The 25955-nt window shown below is 49.0% G+C and overlaps 1 pseudogene; it reads left to right on the top strand.

The window, feature by feature from the left end:
- The first annotated feature begins 7336 nt into the window (after positions 1–7336).
- LOC121555518 lies at positions 7337–25216 on the top strand (annotated as a pseudogene).
- The last annotated feature ends 739 nt before the right edge of the window (positions 25217–25955 follow it).

Genomic DNA, 25955 nt, shown 5'->3' with positions numbered 1-25955 from the left:
GATTATTTTATATTACTAAACAACTTTTGTTTAATGATAAACAGGCTATGAATTGACTACTTGTGTTTTATAAATTGTCTTTTAAAAAACTAGATTCATTATTTTATTAATTGATTATGAATGTATTTGAATAACTGTATTGAAGTTAATTGATCTGGCGTGTTGGGCCAGTAACTGAAAGGTCGCTGGTTTGAATCCCGAGCCAACTAGGTGAAAATCTGTCGTTGTGCCCTTGATCAAGGCAATTAACCTCTATTGGTCCTATGAGTCGCTCTGGATAAGAGCATCTTCTAAATGACGAAAAATAATGTTTGTACATGAATTTATGCTGGGCAACTTCTTCTCTTGTGTATAATTAAATGAAACAAACAGTTTTAAGTTAAATATTTAGTGTCTATTTCAATCTTCTACCAACCATCCCTATGCCTGGTGTAGGCCTAGAAACATAGAGAGAAGATGCGGCCAGATCTGTCACAGCCCGGAAGTAAAGCCGCACTGGGAGACACATTTGAAATGGAATACATTGACTACATGCAGCAGGGTGGAAAAAAATCACGATTGAAATGTATTGTCGGAAGGGCTGTGGTCACCATTCATGTAATACATTAAATATATACATCAGACGGTATTGGGGAGCTATTTCATAGGGTTTTCACAAGTACATTATTTTCCCATTTCAATCTTATACCAACCAGATTTAATTTACAATATAGGGGGGTTGGCAACTAGGTTTGGCCTCAAGGCAATGTGTTGCTGAGCTTGTAGCTAGTCTGTGGGCCAGAACATAATTAGCCTATTAACAAATAGCCTATAGCTGCCCAATTCATAGTCCTACACAGTGAAGCTACACTACACATTTAACACGTGGTTAGTGGGCTAATCAATTCAATGACCATAACATAATAATGGGCTAATTATGGATGACTAGACTGAAGAGCCAAGAAGAGACGAAGCACGAAGACTTAGGACGAAAACGCCGTTGATATTCCAGTCATCAACGTCGTCTAAATGAGCACACCGGGAGAATTTCCACCCCCAAAAGCTATTTTCAGAGCTCAGTGCAGATGCACTTCCATGGCGGCCGGTGACCACCACTTCTTGTGTTTGGGATCCCAGCATGCCAAGGAAGGCGTCTGCAGTCCCCCGAATTGCGCCTCCTGCGCCCTCCTTTCTTTAAAGGAGAGGAAGCAGCGTTGGGCGTTTTTCAGGGAGGACATCCCCCTTGAGGATGTGTTGTCGATACTAGCCTCTGCTTCAGAGGCGTCGTCCCACGGCGCAGACTCGGGGGAAGATGGGGATTTTGAGGAAAGGTCTGGCATTCCAATGGAACAGTCGGACCCCGTCCCTCATACTTTCAAGCCCCCCTTTCCTTTGGAGAGCGAGAGGGCTTGTAGTCCTTATAGCGAAGGGGATACGAGCTCTGAGAGATCAGAAGCTCTCTCTTTCGCTGCAGCCTCTCTGAGAGCGGATTTTCCGGGTCTCATTGAGAGAGCTGCTCAATGGCTGGCAATAGAGCTGCCCCCTCTTCCCTCCGCACCGGAGGTTGATATGATGGAGGGCGGTCCTTATTCCAGGCAAGGAAGGCGGCAGAGCCAGTGGCTCCTGCCATGCCTTCTTTGGCTAGGTATGTTGGAGGCTCGTGGGAGGCACCTTTAGCGGCGCGTTTGCCTGTAAAAGCTTATCTCCCATTCACGAGAGTGGAAGGAAGGCTTCAGGGTCAGGGAATCCCCAGGTTAGAGAGCGCCATGGCGGCATATCTCGTACCGGGTTCGAGCCCTTGGCCCTCTTCCAAGAAGGCCACATTGCCATCCCAGAAGGACCGACTCACAGCGTCGCTGTTAGAGAAGTCTTTTGGGTTGGGAGCCCAAGCTGTAGCAGCAGCTAACAACATTGCCCTCTTGGCGGCCTCTCTGTCCCGTTTAACCACGGGTAAGACAGAGATGGCACCGGAGGAGGTGGAGGAGGCGTTCAGAATTTCTGGCGCCATACTCCACCTTACACAGGCGTCCGCAGTCTGCGCGGGGAGATCCATGGCCACTTCGGTGGTCGGGGAACGACACCTCTGGTTGTCTTTGACTTCCATGAAAGAGGCAGACAGGACGTCTCTCTTGAACGCCCCCCTCTCTGACGACGGCCTCTTTGGGGTCGCAGTCAAAGAGGCGACGGAGCGTTTTTCGAAGTTGGAGGAGGAGAAGAAGCAGTTGGCCAAGCACCTGCCGTTGGCAGGACGACTCGGCCCCCCTCCTCCCCAAAGGCCATCTACCTCCGCCCCTCTAAGTAGACCGGGGTCTACGACGAGGCGGCGTAATCGGCGTCATCCGGCGGCCACGAGCAGCAAGGGAGCGGGCTCGGCCCTCCCAGCAGCTACGGTAGCCCCACTACAGCCGGCGAGGGAGGTGACGAGGACGCAGACCTGGCCCTCCAAGGGAGGCAAGAGGAGGCGTACGTGACGGACGCGGGGGAGAGGATGGAGGACGCATCGATGGTGTCGAACGCGCCCACTGTTCCCCCCCACCCTTCGGTTGAAGGGACGGGTGCTGATGTAAATGCTTTTGTTGATGTGTTTAATAAAGAGTTGGCTCCACCTGACTTTGTCAAAAAAGAGCCTCTTTTCCATAATACGTCCGAGAGCGTTCAAATCTCACCCTCTCTTCCTTACCACTCTAAGAGCCGTTCAGCCCACCGGGGGTGCGTTGCTGAGCAGGCACTAAGAGTAGGTATCCAGAAGACCTCAATCAGGTCGTCACATCACACTTCACGTATAAGAAGTGCTTTACATAGAAGGCAGCAGTCCCGGTCAGATTCTGACATGAGGACGCAGCCGCTATTTGGGGATGGCGCACTAGTACAGACTAAGGTCTCCACTAGTACGAGCCAGACCCATGCTGCGTTCACTGAGGGCCCGATTACCGCGGTCACCAAGGTGCCCAGAGTATCGGCGCCCCCAGGCATTGTAACACAGCAGCTATCTGGGGACGGCGCATTATCGGTTAATACGATTCAGACCCATGCTACGTTCACGGAGGGCAGGAATACTAACGTTATGGGTATAACCAAAGTATCAGCTCCCCTGACAGAACGAGCCAGTACTCACCACACTGAGCGTGAATCAACCCACCAGGGGTGCAGAGTTGAACACACACAGAAGGTGAAAGTTAAGAAGGTATCAAGGCGCCGCCTTGTTTTACCTCATAGAGACCTCATACTACAGACTTCTAGGAGTACTGTAGTGAAGGGCTCTGATAGCGAATTGCAGTCACCTAAGATGACGCAATCGCTTGCTGGGGATGGTGCCCTGCCGCAGGCTGTGGCCTCGGTCAGTGCAATTCAGACCCGCGATGCGTTCAAGGAGGGCAGGAATACGACGGTTACAGGTTTAACCGACGTCCCTACTCCTCTTTCTTTCTCAGAACGCATTTCCTCTCCCTTTTACGGGAGGCCCACCTTGGGCTGTTCCACCACTTCAATGTTGGGGAACAGTGGCGGTAAGGGCCATAGAGGAATACAGGTCCTTCCTACTGGATGCACCACAGCTTCGCGCCCAGCCACTTTCTCTGCATTGCTGGCAGTGGCGAAGAAGCTGCACCCTCTCACGCTGGCTAGAACAGACGTTGCAGAAGGGTTATGCTCTCCAATTCCACCGGACCCCACCCCCGTTCAGGGAGTGGTGGAGACGGTGATGAAAACGCCAGACAAAGTGGCCGCTCTGATGACAGAGATTACAGAACTTTTTGGCGAAGGAGGCGGTGACAGTAGTTCCCCGGGAGCAAAGGAACAAAGGGCTATATTCGCCTTATTTCCTAGTGCCCAAAAAGACGGGGGGAGTGAGGCCGATTTTGGATTTACGCATTCTCAACGAGAGCATAACCAAACGGCCCTTCCGAATGCTAACGACAAAATGTCTGCTGGAATGTGTCCAGAGAGGGGACTTTTGTACGAGCATAGACCTAAAGGACGCGTACTTTCATGTGCCGGTTCAGCCGCGTCACAGGAAGTTTCTGCGGTTCGCCTTTCAAGGGGTGGCGTACGAATACACGAGGATGCCATTTGGGTACGCCCTGGCACCTCGCACATTTTCCAAGTGTGTGGAGGCGGCATTGGAACCGTTGCGTCGTCAGGGAATATGGCTACTAGCCTACCTGGACGACCTACTGGTTCTCGCCCCGTCAGCAGAGCTAGCGATCACTCACACAACACAGACAGTGATGCATCTCACAAGTCTGGGGTTCGCTGTGAATTGGAAAAAGAGCGCGCCCTAGCCCACTCATCAGATTGTCTACCTGGGGATACAGCTAGACACTGTGAGGATGAGGGCTCGAATTTCGGCCCCCCGAAGGGTAGCCTTGTTGCTAGCCCTAAGGAAGTGTCGTCCGAATTACACGGTGACGGCGCTGTCACTTTTGGGTCTCATGTCGTCAGCCCACTCTGTGGTTCCGCTGGGACTCCTGCACATGCGCAGGACGCAGCGATGGTTCGCCCAACCAAGACTAGACCCACTGCGTCAACGTCATTGGTTGGTGGTGGTTCCCCTCTCGCTCAGTGCAGACCTAAACTATTGGAGAAACTTGCGCGTTCTCACGCACGGAGTCCCGATAGGAAAGGTGTCCTCTCACATCCCAGTATTCACGGATGCGTCCCTGACGGGATGGGGAGTGACATGTCAGACACAAGCGATAGGAGGTGTGTGGCCTCAATCAGGTCGTCACATCAACCTCCTGGAGTTGGAAACAGTTCGACTGGTTCTGACCCACTTCGCGTCTACCCTTCGGGGTCGCGATGTGCTGGTCTGGTCAGACAACCGGACCACAGTAGCCCACATAAATCGCCAGGGTGGAGTCAGGTCTCGTGCTCTCCATCGGGCGGCAGAGGAATTGTGGCTGTGGGCTCAAGAGCAACTTCGCTCATTGAGAGCAGCACACATTCCGGGCTACTTGAACGTAGGAGCAGACCTCATGTCAAGAGGGGGACCTCGAGACGACGAGTGGTGTCTGCATCCAGACATTGTTCTCCAGATTTGGGAACAATTCGGGAGAGCCGAGGTGGACCTATTCGCGTCACGCGTGAACGCGCAATGTCCTCTGTGGTTCTCTCTGAGGGAACAGGACGAACCGCCACTGGGAAGGGACGCTTTGCGCACCAACCGTGGCCGAGAGTTCTCCTGTATGCATTCTGGGAGGTAATGCCTTCTTCAGCACAATGGATTTGACGTCAGGGTATTACAACGTGCCCCTGCATGAAGAGGACAAGAAATACACTGCCTTTTCCTCCCCTTTAGGTCTGCACGAGTACAATCGGTTACCTCAGGGCCTCTGCAACAGCCCGGCTACTTTTATGAGAATGATGCTGACCATCTTTGGTGACCAAAACGTTCTAAGTCTCCTTTGTTACTTGGATGATCTGATGGTTTTTGCTAAGACGGAGGAAGAGAGTCTGCAGAGACTTGAGATGGTTTTTCAGCGGTTGCAGGAGCACAACCTTAAACTGTCTCCGTCTAAGTGCAAGTTTCTGAGGAGGTCTGTAAAGTTTTTGGGCCACATCATTTCTCAGGAGGGTGTAGCCACTGACCCTGCTAAAGTTCAAACCATTTTGAATGTGACTGAGAGTGAAGCTGAGAGTGAAGCTGATGGTGTCACACCGTCTCCTATCAAAATAGGTTATTTCCTTGGTATGGTAGTATACTATCAGCACTACATTGAGAATTGTTCCATGGTTGCTAGGCCATTGTTTCAGCTAACTACAGGTCAGGAGAAGCCTAGGAGAGGCAAGGGTAGGAAGAGTGATGTATGCACTCATAATGATGTATGCACTCACTAACTGTAAGTCGCTCTGGATAAGAGCGTCTGCTAAATGACTAAAAATGTAAAATAAAAATGATATTCAGTCCATACAGTGGGGAGACCAAGTATTTGATACACTGCCGATTTTGCAGGTTTTCCTACTTACAAACCATGTAGAGGTCTGTAATTTTTATCATACGTACACTTCAACTGTGAGAGACGGAATGTAAAACAAAAATCCAGAAAATCACATTGTATGATTTTTACGTAATTAATTAGCATTTTATTGCATGACATAAGTATTTGATACATCAGAAAAGCAGAACTTATTATTTGGTACAGAAACCTTTGTTTGCAATTACAGAGATCATACGTTTCCTGTAGGTCTTGACCAGGTTTGCACACACTGCAGCAGGGATTTTGGCCCGCTCCTCCATACAGACCTTCTCCAGATCCTTCAGGTTTCGGGGCTGAGATCCCCAAAGCCTACAAGAATTCTGATAGTGAAACTCCACTCAGCTGGGATGGTGCTGTGCCTGATGTTGTTAACTTGGTTGAAGATGCTTTGTCAGTCTGGTCTGTGACAATCTACCAGGATTCTGATCAGTCGTCTGACACTACTAGTGTTGAATCGGAAATTGAAAGTGTGCTGGCTCCGGATATGCTGATCTGTAGTACTCCCCAACCTGAGGTTAGACCTTTGAGCACGGTTGGTGCTGTCCGTGACATTCCTGCTAGGTTTTTGGGTGAGGGTGTTCGGACTAGACTAGGTAGATTTATTAATCCAGTGAATAGGCTAATCCAAACTATGTCTACACAGGAAATGAAACAATTCTTGGTTTCTCAGTGACGGTAGGATATTGCCAACCTTTTCTTTGTTGTGTGTATGTGGTAATCTAAGTGGGTCTTAGAGTGATTTGTGGGTTTGTCTAATATTTTTGACAATTCATGTAACTTTGTGTGTAGTTCATCAGCATAAAATGTATTTGGCATTTTTTTGTATAGGGTTGAATAAGGGATTAGCTACCTCTTATTTTTCCTAATCCTTCACGGGATAGCTTTCCAGCTGATCGACCATTTGTGGGTCTAGAATTAAGGGACTACACTTGGTTACTCTGTCGCCCTGTGGGTGTGAAATGTTTTTTTTCTTTCTTTGCTTTGTTACCTTCGAGGTAATGTGTTTTGTTTTGTGTTTATAATCTAGTGTAAAACAGTAGGGGTGAATGTAGTAGTGTGATGTTGTTCCCCTAGATTATGCACCAAGTTGCACACATTTTGTCAGAATTATGTTGTATATCATTTTACTTGTATTGTATAGTGTGTTGTTAGGCACTGAATGTGTGCATACAGCACCTGTTCTCTTTTGCCTGACCTTCAACTAGCAAGGTGCCCGAGAGCTGTGGCTGCACCAAGAGCTAACATATTGTGTGTTGTCTCTTCGTGTGCAGGTCGAATAAAAATTATCCAACCATCAGAATTCCAGTTGTGGCAGTGTCCTAATTACGTGACCTGCCGACTGGTCAGCTCAAGCCGACCGCCGGAGCTGTGCATGTGGATAAGGTGCACGACATGCGCATGTGAATTTGTTGATGGTTTACTGTAAGTGAATATATACTGTAAACAGTGAAAGTGAATGTAGCATATTAGATACAGGTATTCGTGCTTATTTGTATGTTTTGGATGAATTTGTTAATTGCATTTATTTTTTTGGGTATTTGAATGCACTAAATTACATTGTATTTTAGTGCTCTGTTGAGCCATGGAAGATTCTCAAATCCATAAGATGTGTTATGCTGGGGATTTTAGTGTGGGTAGAGGGAGGGGTGTCCTTCCATTTACACCAATTGTACAGTCAGCTCCTGGGAGTAGAGCGTTTGCTAGTCCTGAGTTTGCAAGCACTGGGAGGGGTAGGCTGTTTGTTCCACCTGACCAGGGTATCCCACCTCTGTCTTTTGATGTACCATCATCCACAGTACTCGGTGATAATGGGACTAATCAAATGTTCTGGTCCTGTCCCCGTCTGGCAGATTAGTTGTCCACTATTTAAAACCCTTTCTGAAGCATTTGATATAAAGTTGCAGCCTAGTGCAGAAATTGCTATTTTTGGAGTACCAAACAACAATCCTTCTCTGACCAATAGACAGCTAGATGCCATTGCCTTTGCCTCCCTGTTAGCCCGCAGAAGGATTTTATTGGATTGGAAATCTATCAATCCTCCCTTAGCCTCTCTTTGGCTCAAAGATCTGAAGCTGTTTCAAAAATGAGAAAAAAATGAAGTTACCATTCGAGGGTCAACCAACTCATTTTATTCCTCCTGGGACCCGATGATATCCTATTTTGAACAGCTCCAAACACTTCCTCCAGATTAGTACTCTTGGCCCCACCTTGAGATTACTGCTATATAGGCCTATAAAATCACTTAATCACCTGAAATTGTTAGGCTATTACATTTTTGCTTGAAGTAACGTTGTTGTATACTTTTGTTTTGTTTTCTGACATGTAACTCAATTACTTTCCCTTTCTTTTAAATGTGTTTGGAGGCATTCTGGGGGGGGAGGTCAAAGGGGGACTAAAAGGGGAGAAATGTACCATGTCTTTACATGTTATCTTTCATTCATTGTGAATACAAAATATATAATTTTAAAGGGAAGGCTTTGAAGCCAGATTTAGCGGATTTTGCTGTTTAGTTTTCCTCAACCTGTGTTTTGTTTCTCTCTCCTCTCCCTGTTAGATGGTGAGGCTGCTTCTCTCCAGAGGAGCCAACATTAATGCCTTTGACAAGAAGGATCGCCGAGCAATCCACTGGGCTGCTTACATGGGTGATGAGTTTACCACATCATTTACATTCTGACTAATGTCCTTTATACCAATGAATGAATGAATGAATGGACTGTGTGTTAGTCTCACAGCTCAGCTGTATGAGCCACGTCTAGTGTGTTATTATGTCAGAATCATGTACTAAGCAGGTTGATTAGATGTTTTCAGTTGTACTAACATGATGTAGGTGTTGCTTATGGTGCTGTGTACCACTGTAAACTAATCTATCTCTCCCTCTCTCTGCCTATCTCTCTGTGTTTGTATCTCTGTTTCTCTCTTAACCCCCCTTACTATCTCCTCTCTCTCTCTCTCTCTCTCTCTCTCTCTCTCTCTCTCTCTCTCTCTCTCTCTCTCTCTCTCTCTCTCTCTCTCTCTCTCTCTCTCTCTCTCTCTCTCTATTTATCCCTCCCCCTCTCTCTCTACCATAGGGCACATTGAGGTGGTGAAACTGCTGGCCTCTCATGGATCAGAGGTGTCCTGTAAAAACAAGAAGGCCTACACCCCTCTCCACTCTGCAGCCTCCAGTGGAATGATCAGTGTGGTCAAGTACCTCCTGGACCTTGGTGTGGATGTGAGTCAACACGCATTCAAATGTGTAGGGGGTTTTCATAATAGTAATGAAGAGAGAGAGGTTAGAGCCAGTGATTTGGACCAGGGGGTTTTCATAACCAAGTAATGAAGAGAGAGAGGTTGGACCAGGGGGTTTTCATAACCAAGTAATGAAGAGAGAGGTTGGACCAGGGGGTTTTCAGAACCAAGTGATGAAGAGAGAGAGGTTGGACCAGGAGGTTTTCATAACCAAGTAATGAAGAGAGAGAGGTTGGACCAGGGGGTTTTCATAACCAAGTAATGAAGAGAGAGAGGTTGGACCAGGGGGTTTTCAGAACCAAGTAATGAAGAGAGAGAGGTTGGACCAGGGGGTTTTCAGAACCAAATGATGAAGAGAGAGAGGTTGGACCAGGGGGTTTTCATAACCAAGTAATGAAGAGAGAGAGGTTGGACCAGGGGTTTTTCATAACCAAGTAATGAAGAGAGAGAGGTTGGACCAGGGGGTTTTCATAACCAAGTAATGAAGAGAGAGAGGTTGGACCAGGGGGTTTTCATAACCAAGTAATGAAGAGAGAGAGGTTGGACCAGGGGGTTTTCATAACCAAGTAATGAAGAGAGAGAGGTTGGACCAGGGGGTTTTCATAACCAAGTAATGAAGAGAGAGAGGTTGGACCAGGGGGTTTTCAGAACCGAGTGACCTGATCAGGAATGTTTTGTTCTCTCTCTCCCCCCCCCCCTCTCTCTCTCTCTCTCTCCACTCTTTTCCCTCCCTTGCTCCCTCCAGATAAATTAGCCCAATGGGTACGGTAACACCCCCCTCCACATGGCATGCTACAACGGGCAGGATGTGGTGGTGAATGAGCTGATCGAGTGCGGCGCCAACGTGAACCAGGTGTACGAGAAGGGTTTCGCCCCACTCCACTTCACGGCCGCCTCGCGCCATGGGGCGCTCTGCCTGGAGCTGCTGGTGGGCAACGGGGCCCTCGTCAACATCAAGGTGAGGAGACCGGATGACCAACACTGTGTCTGAACTAAATAACACCCTATTCCCTATGTAGTGCACTACTTTTGACCAGGGGCCCATAGAGCAAGGAGCTGTGATGACACTGCCTGTGTCCCAAATGGCACCCTGTTCCCTTTATAAGTACACTACTTTGGTTCAAAAAGTAGTGTACTTATAAATAGGGTGCCATTTGGGACGCACTCACTGACGCAGCACATGGCTTAGTATTTGGCCCTGGTCTACATTCAAATACCAATGGAATAGGCCTAACAATGCAAACTAAATGCAATCAAGCACTCCTCCAATACGTGTTTGATTTTGCCTGTGGTCAGCAGCACAGACTGCCGTGTGAACCATCTTTGTCTTTCTATCTGCAGAGTAAAGATGGAAAGACCCCCCTCCACATGACGGCCATCCACGGACGCTTCTCCAGATCTCAAGCCATCATTCAGAATGGTGAGTCGCTGTGAATGCTCTCAACTGAATATATATGAACCAGTAGGCTCTTCAGCATTGTCTTTTGTCTTCAAACCATGATTCACTGGCACAGAGCAATGTTACTTGCAATGTGGTTGAACATGAAGCTTCATGAGGCCTCTAGGGTCAAGTGGTTGACGTGTGTGTGTGTCTGTGTGTGTCTGTGTGTGTATGTGTGTGTGTGTGTGTGTGTGTGTGTGTCTGTGTGTCTGTGTGTGTCTGTGTGTCTGTGTGTGTGTGTTCTGTAGGTGCTGAGATCGACTGTGAAGAAAAGAATGGAAACACACCTCTGCACATCTCTGCTCGCTACGGCCATGAGTTACTCATCAATACACTCATCACCAACGGAGCTGACACAGCCAAGTGAGAACACACACAGTTTCCAGCAAAAATGCAACATCTGCAATTCTGTCATTGACCGAATTCCCGCTTGGAGACTATGCTCAACACATTGTGGTGTGTGGGGGGTTGATAGACAGGGCATTGCAGCATGCTGATGTGTTGATCTGCTGTGGGGTTTAATGAGGACTGTGATGTGGTGCTGTTTCCAATCTTAGCTGAATCAACTGTAAGTCGCTCTGGATAAGAGTGTCTGCTTAAAGTCTCAAATGTAAAAATGTGTTGCAGGCGAGGCGTCCATGGGATGTTCCCCCTCCACCTGGCTGCTCTCAGTGGGTTCTCTGACTGCTGTCGGAAGCTCCTCTCATCAGGCTTTGATATAGACACCCCTGACGACTTTGGAAGGACCTGTTTACATGCTGCAGCAGCTGTTGGGTGAGTGGACTGGTCCAGGCTTTACACCAAGGAATATTTAGTTCATGAACTGGAAAGCCACCAGAAAGAACAAACACATATTCACACTCTTACATTTCACATTGTTTAGCAGTATTAAAAAATCGTATAGATCATTAGTGCGGTATCATTTCTGTATAATGTGGTTCCATGCCATGGTGGTATTGACTTGCGCTCTGGTCTAAATTTTCTTTATATCTTCTTGAAAGAGAAGAGAAACCTGCAAACTGCTCTTGCTAGTATCACTTTTTATTATTGCTTTTATTAGCATTATAAAAACAGTGATACTAGCAAGAGCAGTGTACAGGTTTCTCTTTTCTTTAAGGTTCTCATTGTTACCATCCACCTGATAGCTCAGATGTGAAAGGGCCTTTCTGAACTTGATATCTTGTTACCATCCACCTGATAGCTCAGATGTACGAGGGCCTTTCTGAACTTGATATCTTGTTACCATTCACCTGATAGCTCAGATGTACGAGGGCCTTTCTGAACTTGATATCTTGTTACCAGGAACCTGATAGCTCAGATGTACGAGGGCCTTTCTGAACTTGATATCTTGTTGCCATCCACCTGATAGCTCAGATGTACGAGGGCCTTTCTGAACTTGATATCTTGTTGCCATCCACCTGATAGCTCAGATGTACGAGGGCCTTTCTGAACTTGATATCTTGTTACCAGGAACCTGGACTGTCTGAATCTGCTGCTCAACACAGGGGCAGACTTCAACAGAAAGGACAGCTTCCGAAGGTCTGTCTGTGGCATCAAATAACTTTCATATGTGATCTTTATGATAATGGGGAATATAGTATAGGGGCATATAGGAATTATTATGGGAAATATTGGGCGGCAGGTAGCCTAGCGGTTAAGAGCGTTGGGTCAGTAACCGAAAGGTTGCTGGTTCAAATCCCCTAGCTGACTAGGTGAAAAATGTGTCTATGTGCACTGCAGCAAGGCACTTAACCCTAATTGCTCCTGTAAGTCGCACTGGATAAGAGTGTCTGCTAAATGACGTAAATGTAAAATGTAAATGTTTTACAGCTCCAATAAGCTGTTTCTGTTGATGTTGAATGGTTTCTGTGCGTTCTTCTAGGAGTCCTCTGCATTATGCGGCAGCCAATTGTAACTACCAGTGTCTGTTTGCCTTGGTGGGGTCTGGGGCCAGTGTGAACGATCTGGATAAAAGGGGTTGCACCCCGCTCCACTACGCTGCTGCCTCCGACACAGACGGAAAGTACGTCTCACACCTCTCTTACTGTTGTGTGTGTTGTGGTGCCATGACCTTTCACATTTCACTGTAGTCTGGAGAGTATGTTGTGGTGCCATGACCTTTCACATTTCACTGTAGTCTGGAGAGTATGTTGTGGTGCCATGACCTTTCACATTTCACTGTAGTCTGGAGAGTATGTTGTGGTGCCATGACCTTTCTGTCAGAGTGGTGTGTGTAGAGGAGTGTAGGAATCAAGCGCAGGCACCAGGATGACTTCAACCGTCTTTAGTAACGTTTCAAAACACGTGAACAACAATAGTTGCCAACCCAACCGGGTGGCGCAAAACCAATTACGCACACAACACAGTGCGAAAAATATACAGAACAGCGCACGCAGTGCGACCTCTCGGGAACAACGACAACGAGAGAAAATACCAATCAGAGGCAGTCTGACAATAGACAATCACGCATAACACCTGACCCAAAACAAGAAACTAAATAAGGGAACAATTAAGACACAAATAAGGGACAGGTGTTATGAACAGACAAAACCAAATGAACAAGAAACATAGAACGGTGGCAGCTAGTACTCCGGAGACGACGACCGCCGAAGTCCGCCCGAACAAGGAAGAGGAGCAGCCTCGGCCGAAACCGTGACAGTACCCCCCTTGACGCGGCTCCAGCCGATGCGCCGACCCGGAGCTCGAGGACGACCCGGACGACGCGGAGCAGGGCGCGCAGGATGACCCCGATGGAAATCGGTCAGTAGGGACTGGTCTAATACGTCCCTCCTTGGCACCCAGCACCGCTCCTCCGGACCGTACCCCTCCCACTCCACGAGATATTGAAGACCCCCCATCCGGCGTCTAGAATCCAGGATGGACCTCACGGTGTACGCCGGAGCCCCTCGATGTCCAACGGGGCGGAGGAGTCTCCTCAATCTCAAAGTCCTGGAGTGGACCAGCTACCACCGGCCTGAGGAGAGACACATGGAACGAGGGGTTAATATTTTTGTAATCAACAGGTAGTTCTAACCTATAACTCACCTCGTTCAATCTCCTCAGGACTTTAAATGGCCCCACAAACCGCCGACCCAGCTTCCGGCAGGGCAGGCGGAGGGGCAGATTTCTGGTTGAGAGCCAGACTCGATCTCCAGGTGCGTACACTGGCCCCTCACTGCGGTGTAGGTCGGCGCTCGTCTTCTGTCGACGTATGGCACGCTGCAGATGGACGTGTGCAGCGTCCCACGTCTCCTCCGAGCGCCGTACCCACTCATCCACAGCGGGGGCCTCGATCTGGCTCTCATGCCATGGTGCCAGCACCGGCTGGTACCCTAACACACACTGAAAAGGGGTTAGTTGGGTGGAGGAGTGGCGAAGAGAGTTCTGTGCCATCTCGGCCCAGGGCACATATCTCGCCCACTCCTCCGGCCGGTCCTGACAGTATGACCTCAGAAACCTACCCACATCCTGGTTGACACGTTCAACCTGCCCATTACTCTCCGGGTGGTAACCCGAGGTAAGGCTTACCGACACCCCCAACCGTTCCATAAATGCTCTCCACACTCTAGAGGTGAACTGGGGGCCTCGGTCAGACACTATATCCTCGGGTACCCCGTAATGCCGGAAGACATGGGTGAACAGAGCCTCTGCGGTCTGTAGGGCAGTGGGTAGACCCGGCATGGGAAGGAGACGACAGGCCTTAGAGAACCGATCCACAACGACCAGGATGGTAGTATTCCCCTGTGAGGGGGGAAGGTCGGTAACAAAATCCACCGAGAGGTGGGACCAGGGTCATTGTGGAATAGGCAGGGGTTGTAACTTACCCCTGGGCAAATGTCTGGGCGCCTTACACTGGGCACACACCGAACAGGAGGAGACATAAATCCTCACATCCCTAGCTAACGTTGGCCACCAGTACTTCGTGCTTAGACAGTGCACTGTCCGGCCGATACCCGGATGGCCAGAGGAGGGGGACGTATGAGCCCAACAAATGAGGCGATCGCGTATCTCGAGCGGAACGTACGTCCGACCCACAGGACACTGTGGAGGCCTCGGGTCGGTGCGTAACGCCCGCTCGATCTCGCCATCAACCTCCCACACCACCGGAGCAACCAGACAAGACTCCGGTAGTATGGGCGTGGACTCAACTGACCTCTCCTCTGCGTCATACCGCCGAGACAGAGCATCTGCCTTCCCGTTCTGGGACCCAGGGATGTATGTGATCTTAAACACAAACCGGGCCAGGAACATAGTCCAGCGAGCCTGGCGAGGATTCAGTCTCCTAGCTGCCCGGATGTACTCCAGGTTACGATGGTCAGTTAGAATGAGGAAAGGGTGTTGAGCCCCCTCGAGCCAATGCCGCCACACCTTTAGGGCCTGTACCACGGCTAACAGCTCCCTGTCTCCTACGTCATAATTCCGCTCCGCCGGACTGAGCTTCTTCGAGTAAAACGCACAGGGACGGAGTTTAGGTGGAGTGCCAGAACGCTGGGAAAGAACGGCCCCTATCCCGGCCTCTGACGCGTCCACCTCTACTTGGAACGGTAAAGAGGGATCCGGATGCGCCAACACCGGCGCCGAGGTAAACAGGTCCTTCAGTCTCCCAAATGCCCTGTCCGCCTCAGCTGACCACCGCAAGCGCACTGGACCCCCCTTTAACAGAGACGTTATGGGAGCTGCCACCTGTCCAAATCCCCGGATAAACCTCCGGTAATAATTCGCAAACCCCAAGAACCGTTGCACCTCCTTCACAGTGGTTGGGGTCTGCCAATTACGCACAGCTGACGCCCGGTCTACCTCCATCTTCACCCCTGACGCAGATAACTGGTAACCCAGAAAGGAGACCGACTTCTGGAAAAACAGACATTTCTCTGCCTTGACATATAGGTCATGCTCCAACAGCCTCCTCAATACTCGGCGCATCAGGGCTACATGCTCAGCACGGGTAGGACTATACACCAGAATGTCGTCGATGTACACAACTACTCCCTGTCCCTGCATGTCCCGGAAAATCTCATCGACGAAGGATTGGAAGACTGAGGGAGCATTCATCAACCCATATGGCATGACTAGATACTCGTAGTGTCCGGAAGTCGTGCTAAACGCTGTCTTCCATTCATCACCCTTTCGAATGCGCACCAAGTTATAGGCGCTCCTAAGATCCAATTTTGTAAAGAACTGCGCACCGTGCAGTGACTCCGTCATAGTCGCAATCAGAGGAAGTGGATAGCTGTACTTCACTGTGATCTGATTGAGACCGCGGTAATCAATACACGGGCGCAGACCTCCATCCTTTTTCTTCACAAAAAAGAAACTTGAGGAAACGGGTGAAACGGAGGACCGTATGTATCGCTGTCTAAGAGACTCAGAGATGTATGTCTCCATAGACTTTCTCTCCTCTTGAGACAAGGGATACACATGGCTCCGCGGGAGAGCTGCGCCTGACTGGAGATCTATCGCACAATCCCCCCGTCTATGAGGCGGCAGCTGCGCCGCCCTAGTCTTACTGAACGCCAGTGCCAAATCCTCATACTCGGGGGGAATCTGCAGTGCTGGCATTAGATTCGGACTCTCCACCGAGGTCGCCCCTATGGAAACACCCAGACACCGCCCCTCACATTGAGCAGACCACCCTTTAAGAGCTTTCTCTCGCCACCTAATAATAGGGTCATGAGTCATCAACCAGGGAAGACCCAGCACTACCGGATACGCAGGAGAGTCAATCAGATAGAGCTGAATTCTCTCCTCATGACCCTCCTGCGCCATCATCTGAAGGGGTGCTGTGACTTCCCTAATCAACCCAGACCCTAACGGACGGCTATCTAGGGCATGGACGGGGAAAGGCTTTTCCACTGGAAGGAGGGGGAATCCCTAACTCTATACAGAACTGGCGATCTACAAAATTCCCAGCTGCGCCTGAATCTACCAGCGCCTTATGCTGGGAACGAGGTGCAACCTGTGGGAAACAAACAGGCAAGGTTAGGTGCACGACAGAAAGCTCTGGGTAAGCAGGGCGCCTACTCACCTGGGGGGACCCCCCAATGCGTGACCTGCCATCTCCCCCACTGGAGGACCCGCCCCAACACCTAGCCGCAGTGTGCCCTCCACGACCACAGTTGGTGCAAGGGCCGGGTCCCCGCGGGCTCCTCCTCCTCCGTTCCCTAGCGCCAGCACCCCCGAGCTCCATAGGACTCGGCTCGGAGGCGCTGGAGAGTGGAATGGGCGAACCCCCCCCTCCGGGACGCCCACGGGTGGCGAGCAGGGTATCCAGCCGGATGGCCATGTCGACCAGTTGGTCGAAGGTTAACGACGTGTCCCTGCACGCCAACTCTCGCTGGACGTCCTCCCGGAGGCTGCAGCGGAAATGGTCGGTAAGGGCCCGCTCATTCCACCCTGCATCAGCCGCTAGGGTCCGAAACTCCAAGGCAAAGTCCTGGGCGCTCCTCATCCCCTGTCGGAGGTAGAATAGACGTTCCCCCGCCGCCTTCCCCTCTGGTGGATGGTCGAACACAGCACGGAAGCGGCGGGAGAACTCCGCATAGTTCGTGGTAGCGGCGTCCACTCTCCTCCACTCGGCGTTGGCCCACTCCAACGCCTTGCCGGTGAGACAGGAGATGAGGGCTGAGACGCTCTCGTGTCCCGAGGGCGCCGGGCGTACGGTGGCGAGGTAGAGCTCCACCTGCAGCAGGAACCCTTGACACCCGGCGGTGGAGCCGTCGTACGCCCTCGGGAGCGAGAGCCGAATCCCACTGGGTTCTGGAGATGAAACCGGAGGGCTGACCGATGGGGCTGGGTCGGTGAGTGGAGGTGTGGGAACCCCGCTGGTCTCCCATCGGTGCAGAGTGGCCATCACCCCCTCCAGGGCGTGACAGACCTGGTTCATGCGGTCCTCCTGACCACGAAGACGTTCAGCCATCTCGGCTGTCGGCGCGGTCGCTCCTGCTGATTCCATGGTATGATGCGTGATTCTGTCAGAGTGGTGTGTGTAGAGGAGTGTAGGAATCAAGCGCAGGCACCAGGATGACTTCAACCGTCTTTAGTAACGTTTCAAAACACGTGAACAACAATAGTTGCCAACCCAACCGGGTGGCGCAAAACCAATTACGCACACAACACAGTGCGAAAAATATACAGAACAGCGCACGCAGTGCGACCTCTCGGGAACAACGACAACGAGAGAAAATACCAATCAGAGGCAGTCTGACAATAGACAATCACGCATAACACCTGACCCAAAACAAGAAACTAAATAAGGGAACAATTAAGACACAAATAAGGGACAGGTGTTATGAACAGACAAAACCAAATGAACAAGAAACATAGAACGGTGGCAGCTAGTACTCCGGAGACGACGACCGCCGAAGTCCGCCCGAACAAGGAAGAGGAGCAGCCTCGGCCGAAACCGTGACACTTTCACATTTCACTGTAGTCTGGAGAGTATGTTGTGGTGCCATGACCTTTCACATTTCACTGTAATCTAGAGTATGTTGTTGGCCGTGTTTGAATACATACTAGTGTTACATCTGCAGTGTGAAAGCTTGGCCACGTCTCCTTTGGGAAAGTGTCTCTGCTTGCTTATCTGTCTGTCTTGATGTTGGTATAATGATTAGTGAACTCTTGACCTCTGACCTCTAGGTGTCTGGAATATTTGCTGCGAAACGACGCTAACCCAGGGATCAGGGACAATCAGGGCTACAACGCAGTCCATTACGCGTCTGCGTACGGACACCGCCTCTGTCTGGAGCTGGTGAGTCAGAACCACAGGGGACTAGACGCCCTGCATTCACAGACCATTTTGTCTGCGTCCCAAATGGATGTAGGGCCCATAGGGCTCTGGTCAAAAGTAATGCACTATACATGGAATAGGGTGCCATTTGGGACAGACGTTGATATTCAATAGGTTTTAAGGTGTGGTTGCATGTTTGTCGTGGCCGCATCGTCACTCTTGATGTTCTTTTTCCAGATTGCAAGTGAAACACCTTTAGATGTGGTAAGTACCAGTTGGTTACTTTTCCTCACACTAGCTTGTTTAAGATACGAATGCAACACCCCAGTATGTCTGCAGGGGCTGGTCACTGAGATTTACAACATGAAACATGCTACTAGACTAACCTTCAAAGTAAATATGTTACAAGTCTAAACTGGCCCGTCCCTTGTCTTTCCCCAGCTAATGGAAACCTCAGGGACAGACATCCTGAACGACTCTGATGTCAGAGCTCCCATCAGCCCCCTACACTTAGCTGTGAGTAAAGCCTACCTGCTCCTGTAGGGGTCTCGCCACATGACAAATGGCACCCTATTCCCTATTTAGTGCCCTACTTTTGACCAGAACCTTATGGGCCCAGATCAAAAGTACTGCACTACATGGGAAATAGGGTGCTATCTGGGATGCAGGCATGGTGTTGTTTTTCCACGAAAAGTTGATTGTCCAGACACTCACACACCATGTTCCTATCTGTTCCTGATTAGTGTAAAATACATGCATATTTTGACACGGTGATGATGAGGATGATTTCCTTATTTTGCCATTTGAGTTAATCAACCTCCAACAGAGGAGTAGTAGTGTGTTTGTTTCTAAATCTCACGCTTGGCAGGGACCTTCGATGTTGATGCTGGGCGGGAGAAAAAATGGGCACACGATTTGAGAGACACTGGTCTACTTTAGAGGTCTAGGACTGTTTCTGTTCAGGCATACCACTGGTCTACTATAGGACATTGATTATATTAGGAGTGTATTTCTGTTCAGGCATACCACTGGTCTACTATAGGACATTGATTATATTAGGAGTGTATATCTGTTCAGGCATACCACTGGTCTACTATAGGACATTGATTATATTAGGAGTGTATTTCTGTTCAGGCATACCACTGGTCTACTATAGGACATTGATTATATTAAGAGTGTATTTCTGTTCAGGCATACCACTGGTCTACTATAGGACATTGATTATATTAGGAGTGTATTTCTGTTCAGGCGTACCACTGGTCTACTATAGGACATTGATTATATTAGGAGTGTATTTCTGTTCAGGCATACCACTAGTCTACTATAGGACATTGATTATATTAGGAGTGTATTTCTGTTCAGGCATACCACTGGTCTACTATAGGACATTGATTATATTAGGAGTGTATTTCTGTTCAGGCATACCACTGGTCTACTATAGGACATTGATTATATTAGGAGTGTATTTCTGTTCAGGCATACCACTGGTCTACTATAGGACATTGATTATATTAAGAGTGTATTTCTGTTCAGGCATACCACTGGTCTACTATAGGACATTGATTATATTAGGAGTGTATTTCTGTTCAGGCATACCACTGGACTTTGCTTCAGACTGTGTGTTTGTTTCCATTCAGGCGTACCACGGCCACCACCATGCTATGGAGGTCCTGGTTCAGTCTCTGCTGGATCTAGACGTGAGGAACAGCCAGGGGCGCACCCCTCTGGACCTGGCTGCCTTTAAAGGCCATGTGGAGTGTGTTGACGTCCTCATCAACCAGGGAGCCTCCATCCTGGTTAAAGACTTCACCCTGAAGAGGACCCCCATCCACGCTGCAGGTACGCATAGGATATCACGTAAGACCTAGAGATTCTGCAATTCAAAAGTTTTCCTTACCAAGATGGACATTTGTTTGGTCATGTTGCTAGGAGGCCAATGTCCACTCTAGGGATATTATATAGCATAGTGTGAAAATGCCCACTACACACTGATCTAAGGTCATTTTTTGTCATTATTGCTGAGGATCTGGGGAGGGTAAGCTGATCCTAGATCAGTGCACAGGGGGACTTCTATCCAGAGCCAGGTACACAGCTAGCAGGTGACAGGCTTCGAGGGCCTCAGCCCCAAAATGTTTTATTATCTGCTGTGTTAACATCATGAGGATGTCATCTACCAATACCACTGTTCTAGAAATCTGTCTGTTCATGTGAAGGTAATAGTCTTCCAGCAATCAGCTCATATCCTCTCTGTTTAGCCTCCTCTAGCTACCAACGGTCAATCATCTCACATTCTTCTATCCTCTCTGTTTATCCTCCTCTAGCTACCAACGGTCAATCATCTCACATTCTTATATCCTCTCTGTTTATCCTCCTCTAGCTACCAACGGTGATTCGGAGTGTTTGCGTTTGCTGATTGGAAATGCTGACCTCCAGAGTGCAGTGGACGTTCAAGACGGGAATGGACAGTAAGTCAATTGGGTTTTGGATACAATTCCTGAAATAAAGAGATTTTGACACTAGGTGTACGTCCCAAATGGCACCCTATGCCCTACTTGGTGCACTACTTTAAACCAGAACCCTATGGGCTCAGGTCAAAAGTAGTGTACCATATAGGGAATAGGTTGCCATTTGGGACTCAGCCTGGTTATTACCAGTTTGTAATATGACCTTGTTGTCTTGTGTATCAGAACCCCTCTGATGCTGTCGGTGCTGAGCGGACACAGAGACTGTTTGTACTCACTGCTCAACAAGGGAGCCAGCGTAGAAGCCAAAGACAAGTGGGGCAGAACAGCGCTACACAGAGGGGTGAGGAGGAGAGCTGGCTGTATACGCTCACACACAGAAAGAGACGGGGAGGCTCAAATATACATATTATCTTCAGAAAAGTAGTTGTCCATGGGTAGTGGTGTATTCATCCCTGTAGGGGGACCTGTCTCCAGACATCATTTGTAGTAATTGATGATTCATTATTATATCATTGATTATTAGTTATTTCAAATCCATTCTTGTCTCCCCGCCCTTCCTCCCAGGCGGTGACGGGTCATGAGGAGTGTGTGGAGGCCCTGCTGCAGCACAGCGCCAGCTTCCTGGTTCGGGACTGTAAGGGGCGGACCCCTGTCCACCTGGGGCGGCATCCGGACACATCGGGGTGCTGGGGGGGCTCCTACACGCCGCCCAGTCAGTGGAGACCCTCCCCGTCATCACAGACAACCAGGGCTACACGCCACTACACTGGGCCTGCTACAACGGTACGTACTGGACTAACGGAACACTAGATCTTTTCTGATTTTCTCTCTTCAGCACCGTAAACATGTCCCTGAATTAGGCAGGCCATACAACGGTACGTACTGACTAACTGGACTGTAGCTCTGTTCTCTCCTCCATGAAGTGTACACTCATTCACTTCCTCTTGTGGCTTGAAAAGCATTCGATTGGTGTGGACGGAGCCATGTGGGGGAATGAACAAGGCTACAACAGAATTAGGGGTTATGACTCTCAGTGGAGGACCTTACACTGAAACAGGACTTTGTCAGGGATTGACATAGTATATGTTGTAGCTAAAACATCTTTTGTGACTTCACCATTGTCAGATGTGTAGCTTTCTCTGAGAGTATTGTTGTGGTCTGCAGCGACGTCATCTTTTTCCTGTATGAATCAATCTTCCACTAGGCCATGACACGTGTGTAGAGGTGCTGCTGGAACAGGAGGTTTTCCACAAGACCGAGGGCAACTCGTTCAGCCCCCTCCACTGTGCTGTGATCAATGACAACGAGGGGGCTGCAGAGATGCTGATTGACACTCTGGGGCCGGCCATTGTCAACGCCACTGACACCAAGAACCGGTAACTACAGCACATGACAAAGTCCTTTTCTTCTGGAGAATAATGTTGTCTTGGGAATAAAATGACCTCTGGGGTTGGATGAGGGATTGTAGATTACTTCTAATACATCTATTAGTGATTTTATATTTCTATGGTATAAACAGGGTTAATTGAACAAACTTGTTTATAACAGTCCTACATGATGTCGGTGAAATAAGTTTCCTCTCTCTCCAGGACCCCCCTGCATGCGGCGGCTTTCACGGACCACGTGGAGTGTCTTCAGCTGCTGCTAGGCCACAACGCCCAGGTCAACTCCCCCGATGCCTCCGGGAAGACCTCCCTCATGATGGCTGCTGAGAACGGACAAACCAACGCTGTCGGTACGCAGCCCCCTCTCCTCCGCTTTGCCTCGCCCAGCCGGCTTAAGTTCAACATGTCTGTTTTACATTTTAATAAGTCGCTTCATTTCCTAATTGAGTTTCTTTATGTTTCTCTGTCTGTGTCAGAGCTGTTGGTGAGCAGTGCCAAAGCAGAGCTCACCCTGCAGGATGCAGTCAAGAACACTGCTCTTCATCTGGCCTGCAGTAAGGTGAGCATCCCCACATGAAGATGACGTTCATCTGAACAGTTGGCTCTCTCTGGTTAAAATTTTGGTCTGACATGTTTGACTCTGGTTTTTAAAGGGGCATGAAACCAGTGCCTTGTTGATATTGGAGAAGATTACAGACAGGAACCTCATCAACTCGACTAACGCAGCCTTACAGACGTACAGTGGGGAAAAAAAGTATTTAGTCAGCCACCAATTGTGCAAGTTCTCCCACTTAAAAAGATGAGAGAGGCCTGTAATTTTCACCACACGTCAACTATGTCAGACAAATTGAGATTTTTTTTCTCCAGAAAATCACATTGTAGGATTTTTTATGAATTTATTTGCAAATTATGGTGGAAAATAAGTATTTGGTCACCTACAAACAAGCAAGATTTCTGGCTCTCACAGACCTGTAACTTCTTCTTTAAGAGGCTTCTTTGTCCTCCACTCGTTACCTGTATTAATGGCACCTGTTTGAACTTGTTATCAGTATAAAAGACACCTGTCCCCAACCTCAAACAGTCACACTCCAAACTCCACTATGGCCAAGACCAAAGAGACCAAAGAGCTGTCAAAGGACACCAGAAACAAAATTGTAGACCTGCACCAGGCTGGGAAGACTGAATCTGCAATAGGTAAGCAGCTTGGTTTGAAGAAATCAACTGTGGGAGCAATTATTAGGAAATGGAAGACATACAAGACCACTGATAATCTCCCTCGATCTGGGGCTCCATGCAAGATCTCACCCCGTGGGGTCAAAATGCCAGAACCACACGGGGGGACCTAGTGAATGACCTGCAGAGAGCTGGGACCAAAGTAACAAAGCCTACCATCAGTAACACACTATGCCGCCAGGGACTCAAATCCTGCAATGCCAGACGTGTCCCCCTGCTTAAGCCAGAACATGTCCAGGCCCGTCTGAAGTTTGCTAGAGTGCATTTGGATGATCCAGAAAGGATTGGGAGAATGTCATATGGTCAGATGAAACCAAAATAGAACTTTTTGGTAAAAATTCAACTCGTGTTTGGAGGACAAAGAATGCTGAGTTGCATCCAAAGAACACCATACCTACTGTGAAGCATGGGGGTGGAAACATCATGCTTTGGGGCTGTTTTTCTGCAAAGGGACCAGGACGACTGATCCGTGTAAAGGAAAGAATGAATGGGGCCATGTATCGTGAGATTTTGAGTGAAAACCTCCTTCCATCAGCAAGGGCATTGAAGATTAAACGTGGCTGGGTCTTTCAGCATGACAATGATCCCAAACACACCGCCCGGGCAACGAAGGAGTGGTTTCTTAAGAAGCATTTCAAGGTCCTGGAGTGGCCTAGCCAGTCTCCAGATCTCAACCCCATAGAAACTCTTTGGAGGGAGTTGAAAGTCCGTGTTGCCCAGCGACAGCCCCAAAACATCACTGCTCTAGAGGAGATCTGCATGGAGGGATGGGCCAAAATACCAGCAACAGTGTGTGAAAACCTTGTGAAGACTTACAGAAAACGTTTGACCTGTGTCATTGCCAACAAAGGGTATATAACAAAGTATTGAGAAACTTTCGTTATTGACCAAGTACTTATTTTCCACCATCATTTGCAAATAAATTCATTAAAAATCCTACAATGTGATTTTCAGGATTTTTTCCCCTCATTTTGTCTGTCATAGTTGACGCGTACCTATGATGAAAATTACAGGTCTCTCTCATCTTTTTAAGTGGGAGAACTTGCACAATTGGTGGCTGACTAAATACTTTTTTTCCCCACTGTACGTATGGTTCAGCTGTATTAATTGGGCCAGAAGAATTAGAAGAAGTGCACTATATAGGGAATAGTCTGGCATTTGGGAGATATCCTCATTTGCTGCTGGCTAATCTGACGGTACTTTCTCCTCAGGCGTTACACGTTGCAGCCAGAAATGGTCTGACGGTGGTGGTTCAGGAGCTACTAGTGAAGGGTGCTAGCGTGCTCGCAGTCGATGAGAATGGTAAGATCCATAACGCTAACACCGTTTTCTTCTGTACTTCTCTTCTCAATGTGTCCACAAATGTTTCTCTCTAGTCCACTGCTTGGTTATTGTCTTAACTTTGTATCTCCTAGCCTGCTGTTATTTCATGTTTTTCACCAAAAGTGTTGTAGTAAACGGTGATGCTCCTGAAGTGACCCTCTGCTGTTCTGTTTGAACCCCCCAACAAAGACGTGGCGGACTGCCTGGCGCTGATCCTGGCCACCATGATGCCCGTGTCCCCCTGCAACCCGGCGCCCAGCCTGTCCTTCAGTGCCATTAACCACTACACCACCAGCCCCTCCAAGAGTGTGACCTTCGACAGCCTGCCCGTGCTGCGCAGCGAGCACAGCTCCTACTGCAGCTTCAACAACATCGGCCACCGCGACCACGATGGAGGCTTCTACAAGGATGAGGAACTCAACGACTCAGACTCAGAGACGTACTGAGGGGGGTGGTGGTCGCTGCCCAGGAGGGGAGCCAAGGGCAGGCAGATGGACAGTGAAGTGGGGCAGAGGCCACAAACAAATCCACACATACACACCGTGTCTTAAATCACCACAGCCAGCTTTGGGAGGGCACGAGCCGAGACAGTCCGCACAGGAGCCTTAAGAGTCCCGCAGATGGAGAGAGAGAAATGGAGGGAGGGAGGGAGGGAGGGAGGGAGAGGGGGAGGCACAACAGGCTGGCTGGCCACACTCATCCTCTCGTACCACCAGGTGTCCTTCCAGCAGATACTGGACTTCAGAGGAACTGCTGCTGCTATACCCCACCTTTACCTTTACCCACAAAGGTCCTAAACGGTAGAAACTGTCCAGCCAACAGACAGACGGACACCTTATGACGGCAATAACCTGTAGTCCAAGGGGATAGTAGCACTTCACTGAGTGAAAAACAGACATGGACCAAAAGATGTGGAAGAAGCCTTTTCAAAACCTGCTTTGACAGTAGAAATGGGATTGAGCGTTTTGGGCTGAGAAAAAACATAAGGAGTGATGTTTCATTTAAGTTTTATGAGAGTGATGGTCATGTTTATCCGCACACTAAGACAGTCAGAACGCACCTAGCCTCTTGTCTGTAATCCATGTGGGAGGAGGGGAAATCATTTATTTTTTATGAACAAACATTTTAATAAAGTCATTCATGTCTTAAGCTCCTGACCCTCTGTGGGAACCAAAAAATCGTAGTATTTGCTCTCATGAG

Source organism: Coregonus clupeaformis, unplaced genomic scaffold (assembly GCF_020615455.1).
Source record: "Coregonus clupeaformis isolate EN_2021a unplaced genomic scaffold, ASM2061545v1 scaf0457, whole genome shotgun sequence".
In the NCBI taxonomy this organism is placed as follows: domain Eukaryota; kingdom Metazoa; phylum Chordata; class Actinopteri; order Salmoniformes; family Salmonidae; genus Coregonus; species Coregonus clupeaformis.
This window is presented reverse-complemented; position numbering and strand designations above follow the sequence as displayed.